The sequence below is a fragment of the Ambystoma mexicanum genome, chromosome 6p (assembly GCF_040938575.1).
Source record: "Ambystoma mexicanum isolate Mex_15411 chromosome 6p, UKY_AmexF1_1, whole genome shotgun sequence".
NCBI classification, from domain to species: Eukaryota; Metazoa; Chordata; class Amphibia; order Caudata; family Ambystomatidae; genus Ambystoma; species Ambystoma mexicanum.
Genome location: NC_090935.1, coordinates 335,552,557 through 335,578,380, shown reverse-complemented (window position 1 = coordinate 335,578,380; position 25,824 = coordinate 335,552,557). Strand labels below are relative to the sequence as shown.

At 42.0% G+C, this 25,824-nt stretch overlaps 1 protein-coding gene across 1 annotated transcript in view; it reads left to right on the top strand.

Moving 5' to 3' along the window:
* ADAMTS12 (ADAM metallopeptidase with thrombospondin type 1 motif 12) overlaps window positions 1–25,824 on the top strand; it is a 4,001,072-nt gene that overhangs the window by 840,941 nt on the left and 3,134,307 nt on the right. The gene's annotated exons all lie outside the window — the stretch shown is intronic.

Genomic DNA, 25,824 nt, shown 5'->3' with positions numbered 1-25,824 from the left:
CACCCACATTATACAGAGCACATTCCATGCTAAGACCGATAAAATCTGGCACCGGTAATACTCATTCTGAAATACCAGGAAAATATAGGTGGCACATCCTTGACTATTTGGACAGAATGTTCCCCTGACAGGGTTGACAAGATATGCGATCTCTTTTACAGGTGAAGCCCAGTCATTGAGCTTTAGGGAGATGATAGCGATATTTTCTTTTAAAATGTCAGAGAAATTGAGACACATGCACCTCTCACATAGGGTTAAATGGTATGTTAATATAATGGCTAGCCTCATATCTCACCAGTAATAGAGAACTCTTAGGGTTTGGGGCAAAACAGGGGCTTGTTGAGGACTGTTTACATTCTCTCTTTGATACTCTTTGCTGCCAAATCACTGGGGATAAAGCCTGGCAATGGATCATGCACAACTATGAGGAAAGTGTCAAAGAGCGTCGGTTGAAAGTGGAACTTTTCAGGATCCTGCAATGATGGCACTGGTCACCAAAGAAATAACATGGATTAGGGCTGACTGGTAATGTCACTTTTTGAATGTTCACAACCACACATATTATGGGTATGTACACACTGAAGTGGTACTGTTTTTGACTACGGGACTGAACTGGGTGACAAAAGGGAAAATAATCTCGGATAGTGTTACTGTACAACATGTGCTCTCAATGGCACATAGGCTTATCAAAACAAGATGGAGATTGGCACCTAAAACACTGGCGGTTCTGAAACAGGGATCCCCGAGGTTGTGGGACAAGAACAACATCACATTTTTAGAGGGTAAAATTGAGAAGTAGATTTTATTGCCACGTGGGGACAGATCCTGAACTAGGAAAGAAGAGATTCTCAAACCCTAAGTGCGTCAGAAGATCAGAATAAGCTAGTGACACACAGACAAGACACTCCAGGAAACAACTGTTTGCACTGGATAATTATCATGGAATATAGAGGGAACAGGGAACACAGCATATCCGGAAACTCTCATAGTGAGGATGGCTACACAGTCTTAGAGAGGCCATGTCTGGACACTAGGGTCATAATGATCAATCTAGGTACATATGCAAGGAAAACGTGTGAGTTTTGATTGAATGTTTTATATAGATTTGATTCATTGTTACATACGTTTCTGGTTCATGTAATACCCATGTATGTATAACTGTAATGTGAAGATGATGATGTCAACAATTACCATGTATTCAACAGGGAACTTGAAACATATTTTTAGTCTTGTATATGTTAAATCTGTTGAAAAGAACAATAAACACTATAATGTCAAAGAATGCACCTCTTATAGGGAACTTAGTTAAAGTTAAAGTTAAAGTTAGAAGTTGTTTTCCCTATTATCTTTCATGATTGCTCTTAACACACAGAGACGTTTATGAAAGCATTAAAACTGCCTTTTGTTTCAAACAATTTGTAAGAAACCCAATTATAAAGAGGCACAGGGCATCTATCACTCCATAAAGAGCCTTGCCGTTGGCATTCAATGATCACCAGGAATAATAGGAGGCAGATTAATTAATCAACAAGTTCTGATACGACTAAAGTCACAGCGAATGTCAAAAGAGCCTTGGGACACAGAAAGTGTCTGGGGCATTACAAACAAAATTCAAAGTTAGCCCAAAGTCTTCCAATATTAACTTCACAAATCAAGTGTAATATTTCTGCAGCCATGCAATACATCTGGGAGCTGCAAACCAGCCCCGACAGGTTATTAACGAAAACTCAAGGTCAAACCTAAAGAAAAAGAGACGAGAGAACGCCAAAGAGCTTAAGGACAAAAAGTTCAACTAGTGTTGCATGACAAAATCCCATCAGCTTTTGTATTGGGATTCACTGGCGCACAGTAGGCTCTTGCACACCATCGTCCCGAGAGGTTGTTCTTCTTTGTCAGAACCTTCTAGAATTCCTCATTGATCATATTTCACATTCATTATTGTCACTCTATTATGAAAATGCTTATTCAGTGTTGAACCTATTTCTAAGGTCTTTCAGTTCTTTGCTGATATGGAAACGGAGGCGCAGGTACATTTGGCAAAGCCATTGTTATGTATTTCTTTTCAGAATGTGTATTGGAGAGGCTGGAACGTTAACTGTGCCACTATTTATCACTCTTTATTCCAATCAGTAAATTGCAGAATGTTATGTTTCATCTTAGAAATAGGTTACTAAGTTATACGTTTTTAATAATGCTGCACCAAACTGATTTGTTTCAAATCTCAAAGGTTACAGAGTTTATCAGATGGCTTATCATTTTAGTATAATTGAGTGAATTTCTACTGAGTCTAGTACATCAAATTAGCACTACAGCGTCAGATTGCTTTTGCACCCATTGATTTAACAATTCCAGATTCCACTGTACCCAATTATCACAGTAACATCACATTCCGTTATGTATTATGAGATTCTGTCACGTTATACGCACTTAACACAGCAGGGCCAGTTTCAGCTATACCCAGTTACCATAGTAACACCATGTACCTCCTCTTTTCCAAATTGCCCATGTAGCACATGGCAGATGCCATTCTATTGATGTATCGTAGCAAAACCAGCTTTTATGTTACACACTTAGTGCAGCAATGCCAGGTTTGTCATATGCCTGGTTAGCACAGTTTGGTGCCAGGCTCCATTATGCCCAGTTATCACAGTAAGTGCAGATTACATGATTCCTATTTAACAGAGAAATGCCACATTCTACGATGCCCTGATGCACTGTAAGGACAGGTAATGGTAGGACCAGTTACTACAGTAGGTGCACTGTCCAGTAGGGGCAGATTGCAAAGTACTGAAATATTCCAGGATGTGTAGTCGGCACAGTATGGCCAGAATGCATTAAAACCAGTTATCACACTAAGGGCAGATTCCAGTATGACCAGATAGCAGTGCATTGACAGCAATGTCAAATTTAAGAATGTCCACTTAGGGTTGATTACAGTATGATCATGTAGCACCGCACAGCCAAATTCCAGTATGAATAGTTAGCACAGTATGGTCTGATTCCAATAAGGCCAGTGAGGCCACATTCCAAGATGATCCGATAGCACAGCAAGGCCAGTGTCAGGTGTGCCCACTGAGCACAGCCAGGGCAAATGATAGCACACCCGTTTAGCAGAGTTTCTCCCAATTCCAAGAGAAATGCTACTGCGTTAAAACAGCATATACAGTCAGTCAATGTGTCTTCCTTGGCATCTTTGCTTTCTATTATTTCAGGACCTTTAGGAACAAATCATTCAGTGAACGACACATTTGAACATTTTAATCATTAGATTCTTCCTGTGATGGACGCCATCACACCCATACAGTTAAATCATTTGCGCTCCAAATGATCTAATCTTTGGTACACTGAAGTCAGTTCCTAGAGTGAGTCTGGTGCTCAGATTCTTCAGAAGGAAAGACGAGAGCCTTAAAACAAGCACGCCAATATTTCTGGGTCAAAACTACTCTATGGCCATTAATTAGGCAGGTAATCAGAGTAGAGCTCTTTTTCCATATTGATCAGAACGCCTTTGTTTGTCAGGCAAGTGTGAAAAATGTGCTAGATTTTTTTCCAGTAGGATTTTAAATATTAGGGACGAGATTCCTCAGGCTCAATCTCAGAATTGGGTTTTACTGTGTTAAGACTTCTGCTGTCTGTGACCGGTTTGATCTTTCTCTTGTCCCTTGCACATCCATAGAGGCTGAATACCAGTCAAGGGTTCAATTTCTAAGTGGAAATTCTTCAATCACTGACCCCCAATTGGGGAATCTAAATTTCATTAGCAATGCGTAAGATTTATCTTCAAAGATGTAAAGCAGTAAAGAAGCACACATTCACACTATAATTTAGAAAAAACACAAATTCATATATGTACTTCTTTTGTTGTGCAATTAGACATAAAACACATACCAAAGTTATTTTATACAAAGAATACACAAAATACAATTTGTTTAATTCGATGTTATTAAGCTCTACATGTTTCGGTTGTGGAGGTAACCTTGGTCAGAAAACGCCACAGTAGAATTTCCTGTTTATCGATCACATTAGGGGCATTTTGTAGGATATAGAGGCATTTGGGTAGAGTAAGCATTTTAAACAGCGTGGCTTTCCCAAGAAGGGTTAATGGGAGTGTCTTTAAATGTTTCACATCTTGTAGAAACAGTTCAGTGATGAGGTGAAGATTGCAATCAAGAAACCCAGAGTGGTTTACCCCAATGCATATACCTAAATGTTGGAAGCCAATGTTAGCCTCTTAATATGGACAGTCTGCAGGGAGAACTTGACCATTGCCTTGTAATGAAAAAAAACATGGTTTACCCATACCCCACTAAACACTAAATATTCCTGGACTCTTCTTGTTACCACCCCACAGGAATGTAAGTAGGGCATCAGCATATAATGAGAACCCATCTTCCCACCCTGTCGATCAGTGGATACCGGTCCATGTCTGATCCCCTCTGAGCCGTATCGCTAATAGTTCTATGGCCAGTGTAAACAATAGGAGAGACAAGGGGCAACCATGTCCAGTTCAATGTTGCAATAGGAGGGTTCTAGATGTCATGCCATTTACTCAGACTTCTGCAATCAGTGATTCATATAGGAGGTTAACCAACCAAATACAATTCTCTCCAAATCCTATTTGGTTCATATTATCCCACAAGCTATCCCAGAGGACTGAATCAAAGGCTTTTTCGAAGTCAACCCAGAGAAGCGCTATTGGGTCCTGAAGGGTAGAAACCTGTTCAATCACCAAATGTAGACATCTGATATTCATGCGGGTGGATTTGCCCGGCGTAAAGCTGCACTGATTTGGGTGAATCAGAGAAGTGATAACCGATACCAGGTGATTTGCTAATACCTTAGCAAGTATTTCAGCGTCCCTGTTGATGAGTGAGAAAAGGCGCATGACTCACGAGGGTTATTTTTTTAGGGGGGGGGAACATCATTACAACTAGCTTTCAAGAGATCCGAGGGTAAAAGACCTACATCTCTACTATTGCAAAAAAGATTAAACAGGGGGCTGAGGACCTTGGTGTTAAGGTTCTTCCAAACTTCCACTGGGTAGCTGGTGTTTTGCCAGATCGTAGCTGCACAATTTCTTCCTCTGTGACTTCAGCATCTTGTTCCAATCCCTGCTAGTCTGATAAGTGGGGGATAGTAATGCTATATACAATGCCAGCACCACCTTAACCAAGGGATCCTTGTGGGTAATGAAATGGTTCCTCATAGTAATTGACAAAGGTCTCAGCTATGCCATCATCAGCCCTAATTTTCACACCCTCTCCATTAATCAGTTCCCTAACTTATCTGTTTCCCTCATCCCCTTTTTCTAGCCACGCAAGCATTTTTCCGGTTTGAGATAAGTCCCACGGTTATCAAAAAGAAATTCAAAGGTTTGACAAAAATGTCACCGATTATTCACACCTTTTTGGTTTCTGATGTAACATAATTATTTACACTATAGGTGAACCTAAACACTACCTAGCCCAATTGGTTTATTCTACCCTTGTAGCTAGAGCAAGATATCGGTTTATGAAGTAATACATATTGAAAACACCTCCTTTCCCATGGTGCTGATCGGATTTCAAGTTTTTATCAGCCAAACCTGAGATTTAATTGGCTGTTAAGAGAGGAGTATGCATGAAGTGAGTAACTGAGAAAGTTTCAACCAATCCCTGTGTATACACATACTTTTCCATAATATTGTGTATGTGCTGTGAGGGTTGTTCATAAGTTTCCATAAAGGTCACTGATACCTGGTTAATTCTATTCTATGTGCACTGGGGTTTTGTGTGACTCTTTCCTTAGCAATTGGAGCTCTTTCAGTGAGATATCTCCCACAGAGGGCAGTGTAGTTCCTTGATCATTCTGTGTTACCAGGCATACCCTTCTCTATTCATTGTTCGGTCCCTACCAGCTCGTGACATTCATTATGATACATTTTGATGTAGTATCTAGGAAAATAAATTGTTTTTTTAACACAAGCTTGGGAACCCGGCTAGGCTGATTTGTTCTGACCAATCCATGTGCAGTGTTTTGTCCATTAGCTCTGGGTTCTGATATTTCTTTGTAACCTTTCCATGACCTCACTGCTGCAACTCAGGCCTCGCAACATGTTCATCCCCCTTGCCCTAGTCACTGCACAGAGTTATGTCTTACTGTGGGAAGTTGTGCCTTGGTATGTGTGCTGTTCTTAACAAGAGCCTGGCTGATATTTTCAGAACTATCTACCATCTTGTTATTGAGGGCAAAATATGCTTCTATTGTGGATGTTATGTCTTCAATAAGTTCAGGGAACCCGATAAAATAAAATAGCCATTTAAGTGCCAACTTGGTGCATTTCGTACTCTGTCATTTTTTAGTTCCAAAAGGATCGGCAAATGATCTGAGATTCCCCTGGCTAGAAATGTTATTGAAACTGCTTTATGTGCATATTGATGGGGAATACAATAATAATCAATCCTAAACATGGATGCTTGGCCCCCTGAATGAAATGAGAAAACGCGATCATGTGCATGCAATTCTCGCCATATTACACTCAGCTAAGGGCCACCCCGAATGTGCGTTCTTTGGTACAAGTATTGGGATTTCTACCATGTACGTTCATATAGTCTTGGTCACATCCATGACATCCATGACATCATTAATGTCTCCCCCCCAAACCCCACATGTCGATGTGATGACTTGTAAGCAGAGACTGAATATCATCCAAGAGATCCATCGTTAGCAGTGGAGGGACATACATCTTGATTGTGCACCCAACAGCACGCCATACTTCGCCAAGGTGCAGCACAAATAGTCGCTGCTGGGCCTGGCGGACTATCAAAACCCTAAGGGGCAGACATTTGTGTATTAGGACAAGACCTCCCCCCTTGCTCCCTTCAAGAATCCCACATGTACAGCAGTATTTTAGTTTGATCTCTTAAAGTAAGGACATGCTGTACCAGCCAGATGAATCCCTGTGACGATGACAGCGTCTGGGGCATATCTCTGCTGGAGTTGTAGGATGAGCCCCTATTTGATTTTTGAACCCATGCTATTCACATTCCACATCAGGAACCTGAAGGGCCCCTTAGAGTCATCAGTGCCCATTGAGAGACGAGTTACTCATTTCACAATCTTCCCCCTAAGGACTACATAGGAGAAGGCCTGTATTACATAAAGTAAAATGTACCAATCTAAACTCACAAGACACATAACCCCCCCAAATTCTCACCTCTCTGTACTCTACCCCAACCTGAAGAACATGTCACCCAAACATTGGATAAACTATAGTTATCAGCCCTTAACCTTGTGAAAAGAAGTTAAGTAGTTGGGGTAGGACCCATGCCAAATAGTATGATGTTGGTCATCATGTATAAGACCAACACACATACTAGTGCACCTATAGATCTTTAGTAAAGTGTGAAGGAGTCATTACACTCTTAGAGCCCTCATGCAGCATTCCAGGATGTTCATGCCTCATCACCAAGAGGAGGGCCAGCTGGGTCATGGGACCAAACGGGTGGTGATTATGAAGCATCTAGTGTCACCAGGTGATTGTGCCTTCGATCCTCTGTATTTCTCCTTCCCCAAAGTTAAGCATCACAGCGGTCATGGAAGAGCTGAGTTGTACCGCTGTAATAAACTTTGAATTGTGCTGGTAAGAAAAGACCAAATTTAATGGTGAGATCCATATTGTTAATCACGTCAAAGCATTGGTGCGCTTTCTGTACTTCTTGTGCGTGATCCGGGAAGAATGCAATCATTGAGCCATAATAATTGATTGGTCCTATTGACCGTCACACTTGGAGCAGAGTGTCTCGTCTCGATTATTCAGGAGTTTACCTATTACAATTTGAGGCAAGGCTCCCTGTATCGGTTGGCCTGTGGGCATTCTATCTCCTCTTTCAACTGACAAAAATTGTGAAAGCTGTTTGGGTTTTATCAAGTCACCAGGCACTGTACCAAAGAAAGCTCCATAAACGGCTCTTCTGACTTTTTAGGAAGCCCCAGGATCTGCATGTTGTTCAGTCTGGAGCAACCTTCACTCTCCTCCACTCGATTTTCTTGCGCCTTCATCTGTTTAGCCACTGTTGTAAACTGATGCTCCATTGCTCAGATGGTATCTTTCATATCAGAGATGCGTTTTTGAGTCTCCCCCATTCTTGCAACTCTTTTCTGCATGTCATGATGCCGTAGGTAGACCTCGGAACACACCCCATCCAGTCTGCTTCCGTTGAGGTTCTGGTTCCAGCGATAGCCGTCATTACGTCTGCAAGGAAAAGACCGAGCGACTTTGCTTCTTTATCATGTCCCTCAATCATCAGTGCAGCTATCCTTGCACCTACTGGAGTAGTGATGGTATACTGCCCCATTCTATTCTGTGATCCAAGCAGTGAGCTAACTAAAGTAGCAGCAGTGGAATGTTGCAAAGCGATACTTATCTATTGTATACGACACCCGTAAAGTCAAGATGTCCTAATGCTTCACCACCGAAACCCCCATTTCCCCAATTTTGTAAAGTTTGCATTGGCTTCCACTAGAAGTAAGTCCTGCGTTTTAAATTAATTTGTATCACCTTCAAGGCTTGTCACATATTTAGCAGACAAATAATAGGTCTGGGGGTGCTTCAGAAGCTTGCAGAGTCAGGAGCTGTTATGTCTATAAGGTCCTAGGTTTAGATGGTCACCCTCCTGAAAGAGATCCTTTTCAGGTGCAACAGTTTTACCTTGAAATGCATAGCTTCCCAGATAACCTGAAGTTTAGAAGAGTTATTGAGGCCAGCTTTTAGAATTCAGACTTTCAAGTCTCTTTGAGCTTGTTTACTTTGTTGTCTTAGATCCAGGGTAGCTAACCCGTTGCGCAAGCGACCAATAGCAGGCCTGTGGCTTCCGAGTCATTCGCTCACATCAGACATCAAAATTAACACACTGTGTTCATTTTGCCACAGAAGTCCCAGGGCCTCCACCCCTGCCCCCTCCTCCTCTCTCCCTACAAATCAAACAGACAGAAGCTTTGTGCTTGGTGAGAAGAGGGCCTGCATATTAGCTTGAAGGGCTCAGGGCCATTGTCACTAAGAGGTGCAAATGAGGGCTAATTGGAAAGGGGAGGGGTGCACACATTTGGACACATGTGGACAAAAGCTGGGGCCTGGAAACTTGTGGAGAGAAGCGCCTGGTACTGAGTGGGAAGGGAAGGGGAGGGTGGGGATTATCATCTGCAGATATGTCAAGGACTATACTTGTGCTACTACTGTCACTGTGCCCGTGCCCACCGAACATATGCGTCCATTACATTTTAATTCATATGTTGTGCTGTACCAATTATGCCAATGAGCTCCGCTCTGTGCTGCACTGAGCTACTCATGTGCTCTGCCAGTACTCATGGAATGAGCGTCCCTATACCTGTACTGCTTCACTGCTCCGCATTAATGCTGCTGCTCTTCTCTTTCGATGCATGTCTTGCCGCTGCCTGCTGCCATGCACCTCTGCCTCATGCAAATTCAGTATACTTGCAGTTTCCTGTGGATGTGATGCTCCCTCTCTAACCGTGGTTCTGTGCTTGTCATTGCCCACCAGCATATGCCCCTCAACCAGTGCCACAGATATGTTACCCATATACATGTATTCCTTTCTAACAATGCCCAGTCTATATCTGCTGCCCCTGTGCTCACCATTGCCTGTACTGCTCCAGTTTTCTGCCCACAGCCTTTGCTGCTCCCCATCCACCCACACCGGTGCCACTTTCCTCATTTTATGCACATGCTGCTCGTGTGCACATCACCCACCCTGTTGCTTTTTCCATAGAGGGTGTAGTCAAATGTTTTGGAGGGTGTTCCATTTTAGCCACTGGAGTGAAACTTATTTTAGATAGAAAGATATGCAGGAGGGTGATCCCATTGAAGTTCATGGAAGCACTGAGCTTGTAGGGAGAGCGAGATTAGTTATTTTTGGTTTGAAGTTTTTGCCACCATCTGACAGGGTAGCTCTAGTTTTCTCCCTAGCTATGCTGCACCAGGAAACGTCACTACCTCTTTACGCTGTCAGTTCTACTCCTGCCCTTGGTCTATTCTGCTTCTCCCATGTTGTGCTGCTGTTTCCTTGACACATATGTTGGCACTGTCCTATGACGCTCACTTCTGCGTTTCTCGTGGACCCATGCAGAACACTACAACACAGTAATACTTCACCAGTATTGACAGAGATTGTTTGCACGTGGGATTTTTTTCACATGTTTTGAGGGATCATTTCTTTTCATGGGAAATATAGTAAATTGTGCTTTCGTATACGTTCCATATATTACATTTTGGCATTGGGAATGGCAAAATCTGTTAGCGTTTTATACTGTGACATATGTTCAAGCCATTCGCTGGTGTTTTCTGCGGGCTCAGTGCTCCCGCAAGGAGTTGGGTCTGTTGATGGAAGCACCAGGCGCAGCCACACTCACTGTTCAGTGCAAGGTGTGGGCTGGAACCAAGCTCATCCTTTCCAATCCATGCTGCTCTAGAGTGCAGTGAGCGAGCAGGGTAGGCAGTGCATGGCTTTGCCTTCTCACCCACCGATGAGAATCCATGCTGCTCTAGAGTGCAGTGAACGAGCAGGGTAGGCAGTGCATGGCTTTGCCTTCTCACCCACCGATGGCAATGCAATGCACAGTGTAGCCCACTAACTCATCTAGACTTGTGCTGCCCTGTCCCATCTCATGGTTGTCAATTCAATGCACATTGCAATGCACCCACCCTTTTAAAATAGAGCTGGGGAGCGAAACACTTAGGATGAAAATGGCAGCAGTGCTGCCCTTATAAAACCCTGCAACAAAAGAAATGCCTCAAAATGAAGCTGTCATCAGGGAAACCAAAACCATAGAATGGTTACTGCCATTCAGATAACAAAAGGCTCACCACGCAGAAGAAACTTCAAAATATATTTCACGTCAAGTTCAATATCATGCTATGCTTCGCTAAACAGGTCAACAGGACAAGGAAGCCTTTTATGCACCATGTGTGCCAGCATTGCCACTGTAAAACACATGTTGATGCCAGTGCAGATAATATGTCATCATAAACCATATTTGATATGCTGGGCCCTCAACATGCCTTGGAGAGCTGTAAAGCCAATTATGGCGTATTGGTCATGCACCTGAATGCAGGAAATGCAGAATTCAGGATTGCTGATGGGAGAGGCAGCGCTCCTGTGAGCTGTTCTGTATTTCTCTTGGATACTGCCATCTTCATGAATGGCAGACAGGTAGTATGTCGACAGTGAACATGATGGTGGTGGAACCGTTATGTACACAATCATTTTTAATACAGTACACTATGGCAAGGAGTCTAACTGCACGATCAGCCAATGTGATTGCCTATCTCTGCAAATCTGCCCTTTTCAGACATGAACCACCTGAAATCAAAACTTTGAACCGTTCTGACTGCATCTGAGAGCTGTTTCTTACAATCTGATATGCAAGAAAATGTCTATGAGGCAGCTACTGATAGTTATTAATATTCTGGTAAATGCATAGGCTATTTCTTTTTATATAAAGAGCAAATAAACTGGAAAAAAATAATCTTGGGACACATTCTCAAACTCATGAACATCAGCACCCCAGTAGCTCATGCCAGTAGCTCCTGCTCATTGGCCAATAACTACGAGTATAACTAACATTACGGTTGGTGGCCCCTGTCATAGAATCATGCATTTGACCAGGGTGGACTGGCCCATAGGGAACTCTGCGGATTTCCCGGTAGGTCTCTGCAGCCTAGGCCTCTTTTGTGTGGTATTTCCAAATGTTCCCATAGGAAAAGAGTTGGGCTTGCTGAAAATATGTAGTATGGGGCCACTTTGAAGATTATTTGCAGGCAATCTTTTGGTTCCCAGTACACCCCTGATTACTGTACAGCTATCAGATGAATTTTGAGCCTAGCTTGTGCTTTATAAAAATAAATATTAATATACATTCCAGTGTGACTGGTCAGCTCAATAAGGTGAGATTCCAGTATGACCAGTGAGCACTGTAAGGAAAGAGGCAAGTATTTCTAGTTAGCACATTAAGTTACAACTCTGGAGTTAGAAATCAAAGGAGCCTTACACTGCCCAGTCTTACAAAGAACCCCAGCTCATATGGGGGTTATAGCACCATCTCTTCAATCGATTATTCCTTTTCATGTTGGTCATCAACCTAAACTGAATTTAAAGTAGTCCTTCACCCATGTTTTATTCTTGACCGGTATTTAAGGGGAATCATTTCTAAAATGCGCTCAGAGAAACTGTCCATAAATACTAAATATATCAAATACATGAACATGTTTTTAATTACGCTGGGCTTGGTTACAACTTACAACGCATATGCCTCTTTTCTTAGGAAAGCAAATAAAACGTGACAGGAAAAAGTATAGCCTACATTATTTGGACTTAAATTATTTGAATAGTTCATATATGTTGACGTTTACTCCATCCTTTCGTCCGTGCTCAATTTGCTCACTGTTCATATGGCAAAATCTATCACGAATTGAAAGTATGCCTTGTGGTCAGAAGCTTCCATCCAGCGTTAGAATGCTACAGTTTATGCACCTAATATTTGAGGATAGATGAATCAATACGACTTCTAGTTTTGAAAAGAAAAACGACATATTGAGCAGCTTTGGCCTTTTCAGTGTAGATATTGTAATTTTAAATATGAAAATTAGACATTCTATTACAGTAGCCTACTAACGAAAATCGTACACTAGAGAAGAATGTATGCAAATGTTCAGGCAGTTTTTACATTATATAAACATACACTTTTTATGGGCCGTCATTCAGTCTTCTGGCAAATGTGACTGGCCCGCAACCTTGGCACTGTCGAGGGGCGGGAGTGAGCCCGACTCCTAACACTGCTTCCTGGTGCCTGGGTGCTGGTGCACCCCCTCTCAGTCCCTCCTTAACCGCTGCTGCTGTAGCATTCATGCCACGACAAGTAGCAGAGGTGACCATAGAACGCACCAAAGGAACCCCGGAGCGCATGCAGAGGAGGATGATGCTGCGGGAGGGCACCATTGGAGAGAGCAAAGCAGGAGTCCTGCATGGAAGACACCCACAGGTTGTCGCAGGATGCTGTGGACACAACAACATCCGCCGTAGCAGAGAGAGGAACGTTGCGGCTGAACAGTGAGCCGCTGCGGTGTTCCACAAAAGAGCCTGCCTCCGGCTGGTAATCCCAGCGAACTCTGCCCTCCAAGGAGTGACCGCACCACCACCAGTCCATCAAAACTACATGATTATGGATGAAAGCCTCCATAGAAACATTGTTAATGCAACCCCCAGTAAGCCACCAGGTCAACTATTAAGGAGTAAATGCCTCCAAGGAGGCCTGAAAAAGCACTGTGTTCCCATGAGCCATTATCAGTTGCATGTTAGGAATGCAGACTGCATGATGACAAGAGAGGCTTATCAGCCCTTTTGAAGCCTCTGAAGCATTCCCCTGTCACACACCCTCACGGAGGGTAAGTTATTAGTCAGGGTGAGTTGTCCAATCAGGGGAGGGCGTGTGCTATTGAAAGGGAAGCATTGTGAGTGTGTGGTGTGTGTTAGTTAGGTGAGGGCTGGAGACGGGGGAGAGCATCCGAGAGATCAGAGAAGGAAAGTGGGACATGAGTATGGAGGCGTTGGAGAGAGAGGTCTGTGGAGTGTTTGCACATGGGAGGAGGAGTGAGCGGAGTAGGGCTCAGGGTGAGAGATGGTAGTGGTAGATGGTGGTAGTAGTAGTGGTGGCAGGTGGTGTTAGTGAGACTAGAGGAAGATAGGGAGCAATAGTGTTAGAGAAGTAGAGGCAGTGGGAAGGGAAGTAGTCCAGGAAAAAGGAGGAATAAGTGGTAATAGAGAGTTGCTAGTGGTGGGAAGTAGTATTGGAGTAGGGAGGTTGCAGTAGTAGTAGTGGTGGGGGAGAAGTAGAGGAAGACAACACCAGAGAGAGTAGGCAGTAGTTATAGTAGTGAGTAGAGAAAATAAAGAAGAGGAGTAAGATTAAAGGGTGGAGGCTGGAAGGTGGAGTGTGGTGGAGTCTGAGAGTCAAGAGACAGTAGATGGTTGGGAAGAGAATAACATTGGGATACAGAATAGGCGAAAGACAAATGAGCTTGTGCGTGTTTGATGAATAAGTGGTACTGGGTGGACGGTGGCACCATAACTAACTCCCCACATATACTAAGCGGGCTAGGTCAGGGAAAGCCTAGACGGCCCTAGTGAAAATATAATTAGTTCCAGTTAGAAGACCAGACAGACAGGTGGCACCATTCAATAGAACTAACATCCCTGCTGTTATCAATACCTGGACTAAGGAGGAGGGAACAACCAGGGAAGTCAACCTAGAAAGGGACGGCCCTAGTGCCGAAAAATCCCAAGCCCCAGAAAAAACCCACATTTAGCAACCAATCTGTCTATTTAAGTTCAATGATCCCCATTGGACTTTAATCCCAAGTCGGAGTGGTTGTTTTTTGCGGACATCCAGTCACACATAGCTTATAAAATAATTTTGGATTGGAACAGAACCATTGACTTTGTGAAGCATGACAACTTTATTTAGAGTCAGTTTCTAAGCCAGTGCATTAATGCGCTTGCTGAACGGGGTTGCATATAGCTTGCAGAAACGTTCAGATTGTATTAGCAGGAGATCAGTTTCAGCCTATCATTCTGAATTTCATGAAATGAGTGAATTAAGTAATGCTGTAATGATAACGCTTTATTTCAGGGACTGGATACCCAAGAGAGATGTTCAGTGTTATATATGTGTGTGCGTGTGTGTGTATATATATTTTTTTTTTATGATGACTTACAATTTGACTCAAATATTGAATTGGTTTGGCAAATCTGTGTACACAAGGAGGCATTTTAATTGATGACAACACAATTTTAGCATGGTAGTGGTATCTTCTATACATCTTTAAGATATCTGATGTTTTTACAATAGTGCTATTAGAAATCTAGTTTAGTGTTAGGACTTTGTTACTCTTTGTCTTATATATGCACTTGACACTTTAGAACATTTCTCTCCTTTATACCCATTTTGATATTACTATGCCTAAAAAAGCAAATATAGGAATACATCATTACATGATACTGCAAGATATCTGGTTCTCCGTGTTGTACTATGCAACATTTTTATTGTATCAAAGCATTTTAGAGAACGTCAATGGTTTGCACTATGCACTTTATAATATGACAATATTGTTCTTTTTAATGTGAAACTATCTATATCATAGGAATGCATTTTTTGCACATAAAAATATCAATGTATATCGAAATATCCCTGAATACATTGGATACGCACTATGCACTTTACATTTTTACAACACTGCTTACTCAGTGAGATACTAATTTGAATCACATACATCCCCATTGACATGGTGATATGTATATATAATGACTACCTCGGTCTGCAAATTCTTTTCGCAGATTTTACAGCATTATATTATCTTTGCTATGGCTAAGGGTAGAGATTGTTCTATGCCTATGCACTTGGCAAATATTCTTTTTTCAAAAATCATTAGTGATGTTGAATTCATTCACTACAAGTGACTTGGTGAACATATTCTTGGTCTCCAAATTGGAGTAATATGTCAAACTCTTTGTTTTAAAAAAATGAAGTCCATAACACAATGCTAACAACATTGCAGCACACACGACTAAGCACCGCTTTTCCGATTACGGATTGCGTAATATGTAATTGCTTAGTTTAATAACATTAACATCTAAAGGCTATTAATTGTGTTTCCTTTGCTCCGGCTTAAAAGCCAGGTTTTGTCTGTGTAATACATACTCAACAGGTTAAATTGGTAGTTACTTTACGTTATTGGTAATGAGAATTAGTAGCCCAAGCCAAAATGGCTAACAGCCATCATGTTGAGTCTGTAAATCACCTTTTCTATGTTTTTCACTGAGGTTTGTGTTTTCTATAAAAACAAACTTCCTGTGGGTGATGAGTGACTGTGAACAAGCCACTGGGTAGTGGCGAAACGCGTCAGGCTGCCGTCTGGCAAGAAAACTCTCACTGAGAGAATTTAATGGATTTTTTAACTGCTGCAAATGAAAAATAAAGGTTGTTTCATAACATACAACCAGCGTTGCAGTGTTTGCTGTTGGTTGCCCGTGATTATTATGTCATTTGGTTGCCCGTGATTATTATGTCATTTGGAACACTTTTTGTACGTGGAGTGCTGCTCGCCTGAACAGTTTCTTCTGATGCCATTCATATTTGATATATATATATATATATATATATTGAAAACACTTTGTTAAATGGACGATATGGTTGCAAGTAAAATGGGAAACCTCTGAAATTTACCAGCTGCAACTAACTCACGCCAAATGAAAGAAGACATCACAAATGTGTTGGCGTCCCACTGTAGGAAGGAAAATCCTTTTCCAAGAGGGCCACCATGGAAAGGGCAGGTTGGGCTCCATACAGAGACCCTTTTCCCTTTCCATGATGGCATGCAGGATGCAAAGAGAAGGAGCAAATGCGGCCGGGACACCCACCGCCACCGAAATAAGGTAAGTAGGGGGAGGGGAGAGAAAATAAAATAAACAATGGAACTGAGGGTGGGAGGGGTGGAGGGGAAGAAGGCAGCGGGGAGAGCCGGCTGTCAGGTGGCTTGAAACGCAGGCTTGTACCTGCGATTTAAGACTGCATTCCTGTCCACCTGATTGGCTGTCTCCCCCGCCCAGGGTGCTAATGGGCAATTGCATGCTAGAGAAAAATATAAAAGGACAGAAACAATTTTCTGTCCCAAATACTTTTCTCTAGCATACAAAAAAGACCATAATTGATGGACCTTTATAACTATCCAGGGTCTCCACAGTCCCCTTTCTAGGCTATGAATCAATAAAAGACCCACATGGCACATGCACACCATTGCACAGGGCACCCCTTCTGCCCTTTTTAATGTTATATTAGTAACACTCCCTCAATGCCTGCTTTCAGTCACAAATCCACCCATCAATCACTTCCAAAAACTGTACATATAACCCTATAACCATATTAAGGTTCCACACACCAACTGCCACTTACCTATCTTCTACAAATCTTTTGCATCTGCATTTCGGAAGTCAAGGTGGGACGCCACTGGCTAACTACTAGAAGAGCGGAATCCCAAGGTTGGGATGCATCTTAACCATAACATTCCTTTCACAAAGTTCTTTCTGTCAATTTGACAGGTTTTTTATAAGGGAAAATGTTCCATGGTGTTACATCACTGTATATACGTTATTAATATTTCCTCTTTTCATATATATGAAGGAACTATAAAGCTCCTTTAAAAACATATTTTTTGCAACACATACTTATGTATGCAGATGGAAATCAGCGTTCAATTGCCTACAGCATAAGACTCCACCATGATCCCAGTCAAACCAAACCACCCCTATTATTCACTGCACCTACCCTGCTTCCTAACTCAGTTTCCACTATACTCTAATAATGTAACCAATGGTTAGTGCTGATGGCTTGCAGCCATGCCGAGCCTACAAATCCAAGGGGAATGGGCTTTGGCCATGCCGCATTCGCCAATAAGCAAATCAGAGTACACATTTGCATTTGCTGCATATTTCTGCATCACAGGGTCGGTGAAAAGCAGTTTTTGGATAGCTTATAACTTTGCAGCCACTCAATGAACATGCATGAAAATGTGGCATATCATTTCGACCCGATCCTGAAAGTTTTTGCTAAATATTTGAAAGGCTTATAAAGTTGGTGGTATTTAACAAATCTCCACAAAAGTTTGAGAAAAGATTGTAAGCACAGATTTGAATGATTTTACAAAGTTTGGTGGGATTTTGTCAAGAGAGGGAAAAATTAGTGGTGGGTCGCAACACTTTTAGGTGGCTTATAACTTTGTTGCTGTTCAACAAATCTGCACAAAGGTTTTCAGAAAGATTAAAGACCCAACTTTGAATGTTTGTAAAAATTTTGAATGGATTTTCTAGTGGGGTCTAAGTTATATGACAATTTTGTGTACGTATATTTTCACACTTTTCAAAAGAAAATTGATGAATTTGCAGCAAACTCATGCACAAAGCATTGTTAAGGACCCAAAAGCATGGTTTTGCAAATGTGTTTGTGTTTCTTTTTTTTTTTTTTTTAAAGTAGCATAATATAGGTACAACAAATTGTGATCTCACTTTGGTGACTGGTAAAGTTTTTCAAAATCGGAATAGCTTTGAATGGGAAAAATAATTCTGCTCATGGTTATGGCCCGAAGTGCTGGACAGGATTGCAGCAAACATTTGCAAGGAGCATAAGCAAGGATTTCAAAGCATGGTTTTGCAAATCTTTCTTGTGTTTTATTTTTCAAAGTACAAAAAATAGTGATATAACTTTGGTGCAGGAACAGTGGGCCTGACCCTGGGAAAGGACGAATGCCGACTCTGATTTACTTATTGGGGCATGCGGCATGGCTGAAGCCCTAGATTAAATGGAGAAAGTCAATTCTGCTTGCGGCTGCATCCCAAAGTGCTTGATGAGATTGCAGTAAATTTGCGCAAGGAACATGAGCAAGGCTATGAAAGCATGCTTTTGCAAATCTGTCCTGTGTTTTTACTTTTTGGAAAGTGTCAAAAAGTAAGTACAAAAGACAGTGATATAACTTTTCTGCCTGGGCAGTGTGCCTGGCCCTCGGCAAGGAAAATGTTGACTCTGATTTGACTATTGGGGACTGCGGCATTGGCCGAAGCCCATGCCCCATGGATGTGGAGACTGGCCATTGCTTCAGGTCATGAGCACTGGCCATTGATCACATTATGAGATTATAGTGGATACTGAACTAGGATGCTGGGTAGATACAGTCGATAATGGGGGTGGTTTGGTTGACCTGGGGTCATGGTCGAGTCTCATGCCCTAGGCAATTCAACCATGACTTGAATCCCCAGCATGTGCTGCTGATAACGACACACATCTGTTTGCATTGCAAAAAATATATTTCTTAAAGGAGGTTTACAATTCTTTGATATATGTTAAAAGAGGAATTTTAATAATTTATAAACAGTGATGTAACATCATGAAATAAGTTTAGTAATAAAAACCTATGAAATTCACAGACCAATCATAGTTAAAGGGACGTTATGGTTAAGTTGCAGTAATAAAAACCTATACAATTCAGTGAAAAAACGTTGCTAAAAGGATGTCATGGTTACAAGTAAAACTGAAAACACCCAAACTGTGCCAGTTATGGTAAACTAAGCAACCATAACTCGCACCACCACCGTGCACTGCTAAGACTAACACCATGGACATCAAAGATGACATCTTGATGACATCACTGATGACACCACATATGAAATTAATTTTGAGGAAAAGTCCCTACAAGGGGTTGTGTTTGAAATGTTGGTAACAAGATGTCGGGGGTGATCAGGAGACCTACCATGAACTACTTAATATATTGAAGAATGTACTCATCTAAACAAAACATTATATTTGGGTGTTGTTGTTAATACAGGAACCTAATCATTCATACATGCACCATAGAAGTACAATCTTGTTAATTTGGTAATTTTGGATAGTAAAATACTGAATGCTAACTTCTCACAGTTTTGAGTAATGTTAAACATGAAATAAATAGCTAATAATTCAAGACTTACTACATACTTGTGTTAGTACAAAGAATACATATAAAGACCCACAGTGCATACACATCAGAGGCACATACAGGGAAACTAAAGTAAGGAAGAAAGAAACAAAACCACCAGAAAATGTCAATAACATTAAAGTTCATCATTATGCACAGAAATGAATTGTGTGTTTGAGGCCTGCTTATTGCCCATTATATGTGAACCATGAGCTGAGACCAAACCATAAGGGAAGCACTTTAAGAGGATATAAGAAGGTTAACGTCTAGATATATAACACCTTTTCAATTTTCATATTTTGACTGTCAGTGAACAAAACCGTCTGGCTTAGATATGTCAGTGAACAAAAACATGGCACTGATATGTGATGTCAGCAGGGATGTCATCAATGACATTTGTGATGTCAGCAGGGATGTCGTGGGTGTTAATCTTAGCAGTGCACGGTGGTGGTGCGAATTTCTGGGGGTTTTCTCTTTTACTTGTTACAATAACGTCCCTTTCACAAAGTTTTTCACAGAATTGTATAGGTTTTTCTTAGTGCAATTTAACCAAAACATCCCTTTAACAAATTTGAAATAGTGAGGTGGGGTAGTTGGGGACTGTAATGAGGAATAGCAAGGCATGATTAAATAGGCATCATGAGGAATGCTGACGTGGTACACAAATATATGTGAGCGGTCAGAAATGCGAGACAGACAAGTATATATAATTTTCTCAGAAGTAGCCAATTTATTAAATAATAAGGGTGAGACAAACACTTACCTTTACATAACCTAACATGGATTTCCCTACCTGTCAAACTAAGGCTACAGGAAAATGATCTAATGTCCAAAAATGTCTGTCCCCCACACTCATACGTACAACAAAAACATACAGGGATAATTTGGCTGTTTAAACTTAATAAAATAACATTTAAATTCTAACTGAAAATTCATAAACATGGATCCTTGTAACCAGGGTCGAATACCCTTACCCAGGATCAATTCATGATATTTCAAACCAAAGCCAAAATCAAGAAAGTTATATTTCAGTAGCCAAGTTCCACTCCAAGTACAACACAAAGTTATTTTCATTCCATAAGTCCTACACTTGGCAATTTGATTGTCTTATTTTCTAACAGGATTTCTCACTCTTCAAGACAATTGTTAAAGCCTCCACAAACCTCTGTTTGACAAACCAAAAAGACATTGTCTTCACACACAAAGTCAGTATTCAATGTAATTATTCTCTTCTCTAAGACAAATCACTTTTCATCATATCACATTTCTTCCTCAGAAGCAACACTGGTTTGTCACAATGGTTTTACAATAGTTCATCAGAACACATTAGTGAACTTGCCACTTTCTTTCAACCACAACCTTCTACTCACCTGACAAGACTAACCACTAATTGTCCCTTTCCTGGTGTACTCGCCTGCCACTATAAAACTCCTACTACTACTACTACTCTGTGGTGAGATTTTCTTCACACTTTCCACACTTAAATCATAAATGGAGAAAGTTAAACAAAAACTGCTTCTTGGATAAGTGTTTTGACTTTCACCAACTCTTTTGAATTTCAAGGGGTTTATAACATCTTCCACAAGGATACAGTACCCATTGACAATGTCTCTCAAATTAATTTGTTTGCCCCAGCCAACGCAGGTTACATTTCTCTCCCTCTTGGTGATTTCTATAAGGAGGGTTTCCATCCTGCAATCTTTGGTTTCCTTTTGCACCACTAATTAGCTGCTGGTAGTGTAGTCTACAATGTCTCATTTCCAGTTATCCCTCATTAGGAAAGTTGTATCCCCTTTCATTTGTAATTGCCTTTCTTTGGCTTGGACAATGCTGTTTATAATCTTCTCTTACAGGTAATATCCATTTTTTTAGATTACATTCACTGTGAATATTGTTCCCATTTGACTTTGGAAATGTTGGTTACAATATTTTTCTACTCGATCTCTCTTAACATGAGAGTTGTGCCCACATTGCTTTAATTCAACAGTTTGGTATTCAAAACCTTTATTTTGAGCCAGCGGTCTATTTCGGAGTGCCCCGGGGTAACTTTGAGCAGGGCAACTCATGGGCGTTTCCTTGCATCTCCGATGGATCCACTGCTTCTGTTTCTTCTTGACAGCTGTGGTAAGACTCCCGCTGCTCGCTCCTCATGAGCTTTCTCTGCTCTGCACATACTCCATTGAACGCCACCCACAGGAGTAATATGTAGGACTTGGGGACATTCCCTCCCATTCATTAAAGCTAGTCTCAGTACCGCTTCCTTCTCTGCCTTCTATTCATTCCACAGGATTCCCATCTTCTGAAACTCTCTCAATACGTCCCACTTGCAACACAGCAGCGGCTCTGTCTTCTACTACTTCCTCCTGCTTCTGCTTCTCCTTAATGACCTGCCCCTTAAATGACTGTAAATGCTTTAAGGTCCCACTCAGGTGTGGGTCAATACAATCACTAGCGTGCACACTATAGTTTTGTAACTCTTATCCTCGTCTCAGTACTAAGAACATTATGGGACTTTGGGACATGATGTATCTAATGTTCTTATTCATTTTAAGAATATTTAATTCACTCTGTTTTAATGATTGATTGAATGTACAATTATGGGAAGCTTTCAAAGGAATTAATGGTTCGTTCTTGGTTTTATAATTAAAAAATAATGTAGAATTATAACAATCAGAAGTAGTTGTATTAACTCCCTGACCCTTACATATATAATTTCCATGTTTACCATAATAGTTTTCACAAATGACATTTTGGGTAATTTTGGGAAGGGAAGCCCTACTAGATATGCCAGTAGGTATTCAGGTATTAGAGAAACTTCACACTCCCATCAGAAAAGGATTAATACTGTGTCTCTCCTAACATAGTCATCATATTCACTTGGTGGCCTTCTGCTTCCATGTGATCCACCCAGCTAATACCACCCTTACGGTTAGGATCAGGTATTGGCTGCCTGCCTGCCCCATGCCACATGGGAGAAGACTTGAGGATGGGATTCTGTGAGGACTCTGCAGGATTCTGCACATATGCCTTACATATTATAAACACAGAACTCCTTTTAAGGACTATGTATAAATATGAATACAATTTATTCTCCAAAATAATACTCAAATTGAGAAACTAAGAAAGTACTAGGATGAGGAAGGGGGACGTGCTGATACGAGATCTAGATTCATGTACAATATGTATGTCTTTGACTATTGAGATCAAGATTTAACGAAAAGGAAAGCTATAAAGACATTATGTGAATCGAGTAGTCATAAAGTTATGAATTATTTAGACAAAACTGAGAAGAGAAAGAGTACATTGAACAACAATTCAAATCGAGAACCACATATGCACCCATTGAAATAAAAACGGAATCTTAATCTTCCAATAGCTTTATTATATGTGAATGGAGATTGTAAACACTACAAAAACATTGATAACTACACCGTCTTTTGGAAAAATGTCAATTAAAAGGGAGAACAAAATTGCCTATTTTCTCTTCTTGATTCATAGATACATAAATTCTGCAAATGGATTGGCTTGAGGGCACGTGCACGGTATGAAATTCAACAGCTGATTGGTTCATAAACACACAGATCGTGAACTACAGATATATACTTCAGAAAACCTTACATGTCCTCATTGCTTTGGAGACAATTTCGGGTAGACATAGTGTCACACCGCCCCTCGCACAGAAGACACGCCTTTCCACGTCCACACTCTCCTCCCACGCGACACCCGACAGTGGTACCTTATTGCCCCGGCAGGTCACACATTGTAGGGCACGACGTGGCATACTTAACACCACTGGAGTTTATCGTCCTTCACGTTTGTGGCAAGTGAGTTGGAGGCTTCTGCATCACAAACGATCACGCCATCCACGGAGAATCATCCGACACAGCACGGCAAGGATCACGTGACTCGCTGTCTAGCAGCACGGCAACGCTTTGGTACCTTTCGTCACGTGAACATGGTCACGTGTTTCCTTACCTTGGATAAAAGGAGTCCAACTACCGAAAGCGTTGCTTCACAGCTGTTCTTTTGGATCACGTGACGCTTTCGCCTCGTTCAAGACTCACTCCATTGATCACGGCCTTGTACCTCGGACTGCTCTTTGCCTAGCCCTTGTCTGCTTTTGGAACTTTGGATTATTTACCTGGGTCAACTGTTGCCGACCTACGCTCTGCCTTACGGACTGTTTTGCTTAGCCCTCCTCGAATCTTGGATCTCTTGTTTTGGACCTCGAACTGTTCAAGTTACTCATTCCGATCCCATGGTTCATTGGGACCTCGGTCCTATCTCAGGTGATTGCCTACCAGGACGCTCTACACAGACCACTTGTCATCAGAACCCCTACACTTACAGGTATTACAGTGATTCAGATGTTTACACTTTGAGAATCGCACACTGTACCATTACCTAACCATATACTTTCCTTTGCAGCGCTCCAGGGGTTCTTCCGGTTGTTCCCGCGTCCTGACTCCACGGACTATCACCTTTGGCTCTAATTTTCATTCTGGCAGGTGTTATTGTGGATGTCAGTTTGATACTTGGGGACAGAGGGATAGCCCATACTCTGCACGACCACCAACTTTGTAACAGACTGTGAAGCCTATTGGTCGTCTAGAGTATGAATCCCTCCACCGGGGACCCCGTGACCGCTTTGATTCAGGCAATGGCGTCCCTCAGGACTGACATGGCCGCCGCCACGTCCGCCATACATAATCGGCTTGACGCCTTACAAAGTACACGTTACCCATTGCCACCAGATACCGAATTCGGGGATACTGTTCCCTCGGATCAACCAGCCTCAGTTCCAGCCCCTACACCCACTCCTGTGTTACTTCCAGCACCTGTGCCCCTTGCTGCCCCAGAACGTTTTCAGGGGGATCCTCGAAAATACCGTACTTTCATTAACCAATGTAAACTCCACTTCTTGTGCAGACCCTTGGCTTTCCCCGATTCGGTCACGAAGGCCGCATTTCTGCTGTCCCATCTATCTGGGGTAGCGGCCACCTGGGCAAATCCTATGTTGGAAAACAATCATCCCGCCTTATATGATTTTGAACTTCTCACAGCAGAAATGGCCAAAGTCTTTGATACACGCTATAAGGCTCAATCAAGGGATCTGGAACTCTTAGACTTAACACAGGGTAAACTATCTCTGATTGAATACATAGCGCGGTTTAATCAACTCGCCGCTGAGACTTCTTGGCCAGAAGAAAAAAAGGCGATTGTATTCTACCGTGGCTTATGTAACACCATGAAGGATGCACTTTCTGTGGTTCCTGCTCTTCCTTCGGTGTTTTCGGACCTGGTGGATCTCGCTTTACAGATCGACGCAAGAAGATCCGAGAGAAGGTCAGAAACTGCGTTCACCAGTCAGTCTGGTCAAGCCTCTTCTGCCACCCCCGAACCCATGCAAATAGGCGGTATCCGAAGCCCGATAACACCAACCGAACGAGAACGTCGGAGGGCGGATAATGCCTGTTTTTATTGCGGTTTAAATGGACACTATGTAAGGGAATGCCCCCGACGTCCTAAGAACAAAACACCGGGTTTTCTGAAGGCTCGCCCATGATTCAGGGGGCACCGGCGAGCCTGTCCTCAAATCGCTCTGAACCCGCCTTTGGCCCTGTCAGACCGGTAGTAGTCCATGCCCTTCTGAAACCCACTAGAGAGGTCACGCATATGGTTCATGTTGTCATTGATTCAGGGGCTACCGGATGTTATATCGACATAGATTTGGCTCATCGCCTCAATCTGCCCCTGGTCAGAAAAGAACATCCGGAACCCGTACATGCGGTTGATGGCACATCCTTGTCTTCTGGTCCCATCCAATTCCAGACCGCTCCCTTGGAAGTCTTGATCCAGAATACCCATAGAGAAGTAATGTCCTTTGATCTTATCACTACACCACAATTTGGCATTATAGTGGGTATACCTTGGTTACGGCAACACAACCCTTTGATTAATTGGGGGACAGGACAAGTCACGTTCGAGTCAGAAGTGTGTCAGCAGTTTTGTCTTGTAGAAAATGAGTCGCTTTCCTCTCCTGCCACAATCCTGGGTGCCATGGCCTCTACTCAAATAGATGACAGTACATCTGACACTATGCTTTCACATACCGTGGGGGCCACACTGGCTAATATTCCTGCAGAATATCATGAATTTCACATGGTTTTTGATAAAGGTACGGCGGAGGGTCTACCCCCACACAGACCATACGATTGTCCGATTGATCTGGTTCCAGACGCTCCTATACCCAGGGGTAAGATCTACCCGTT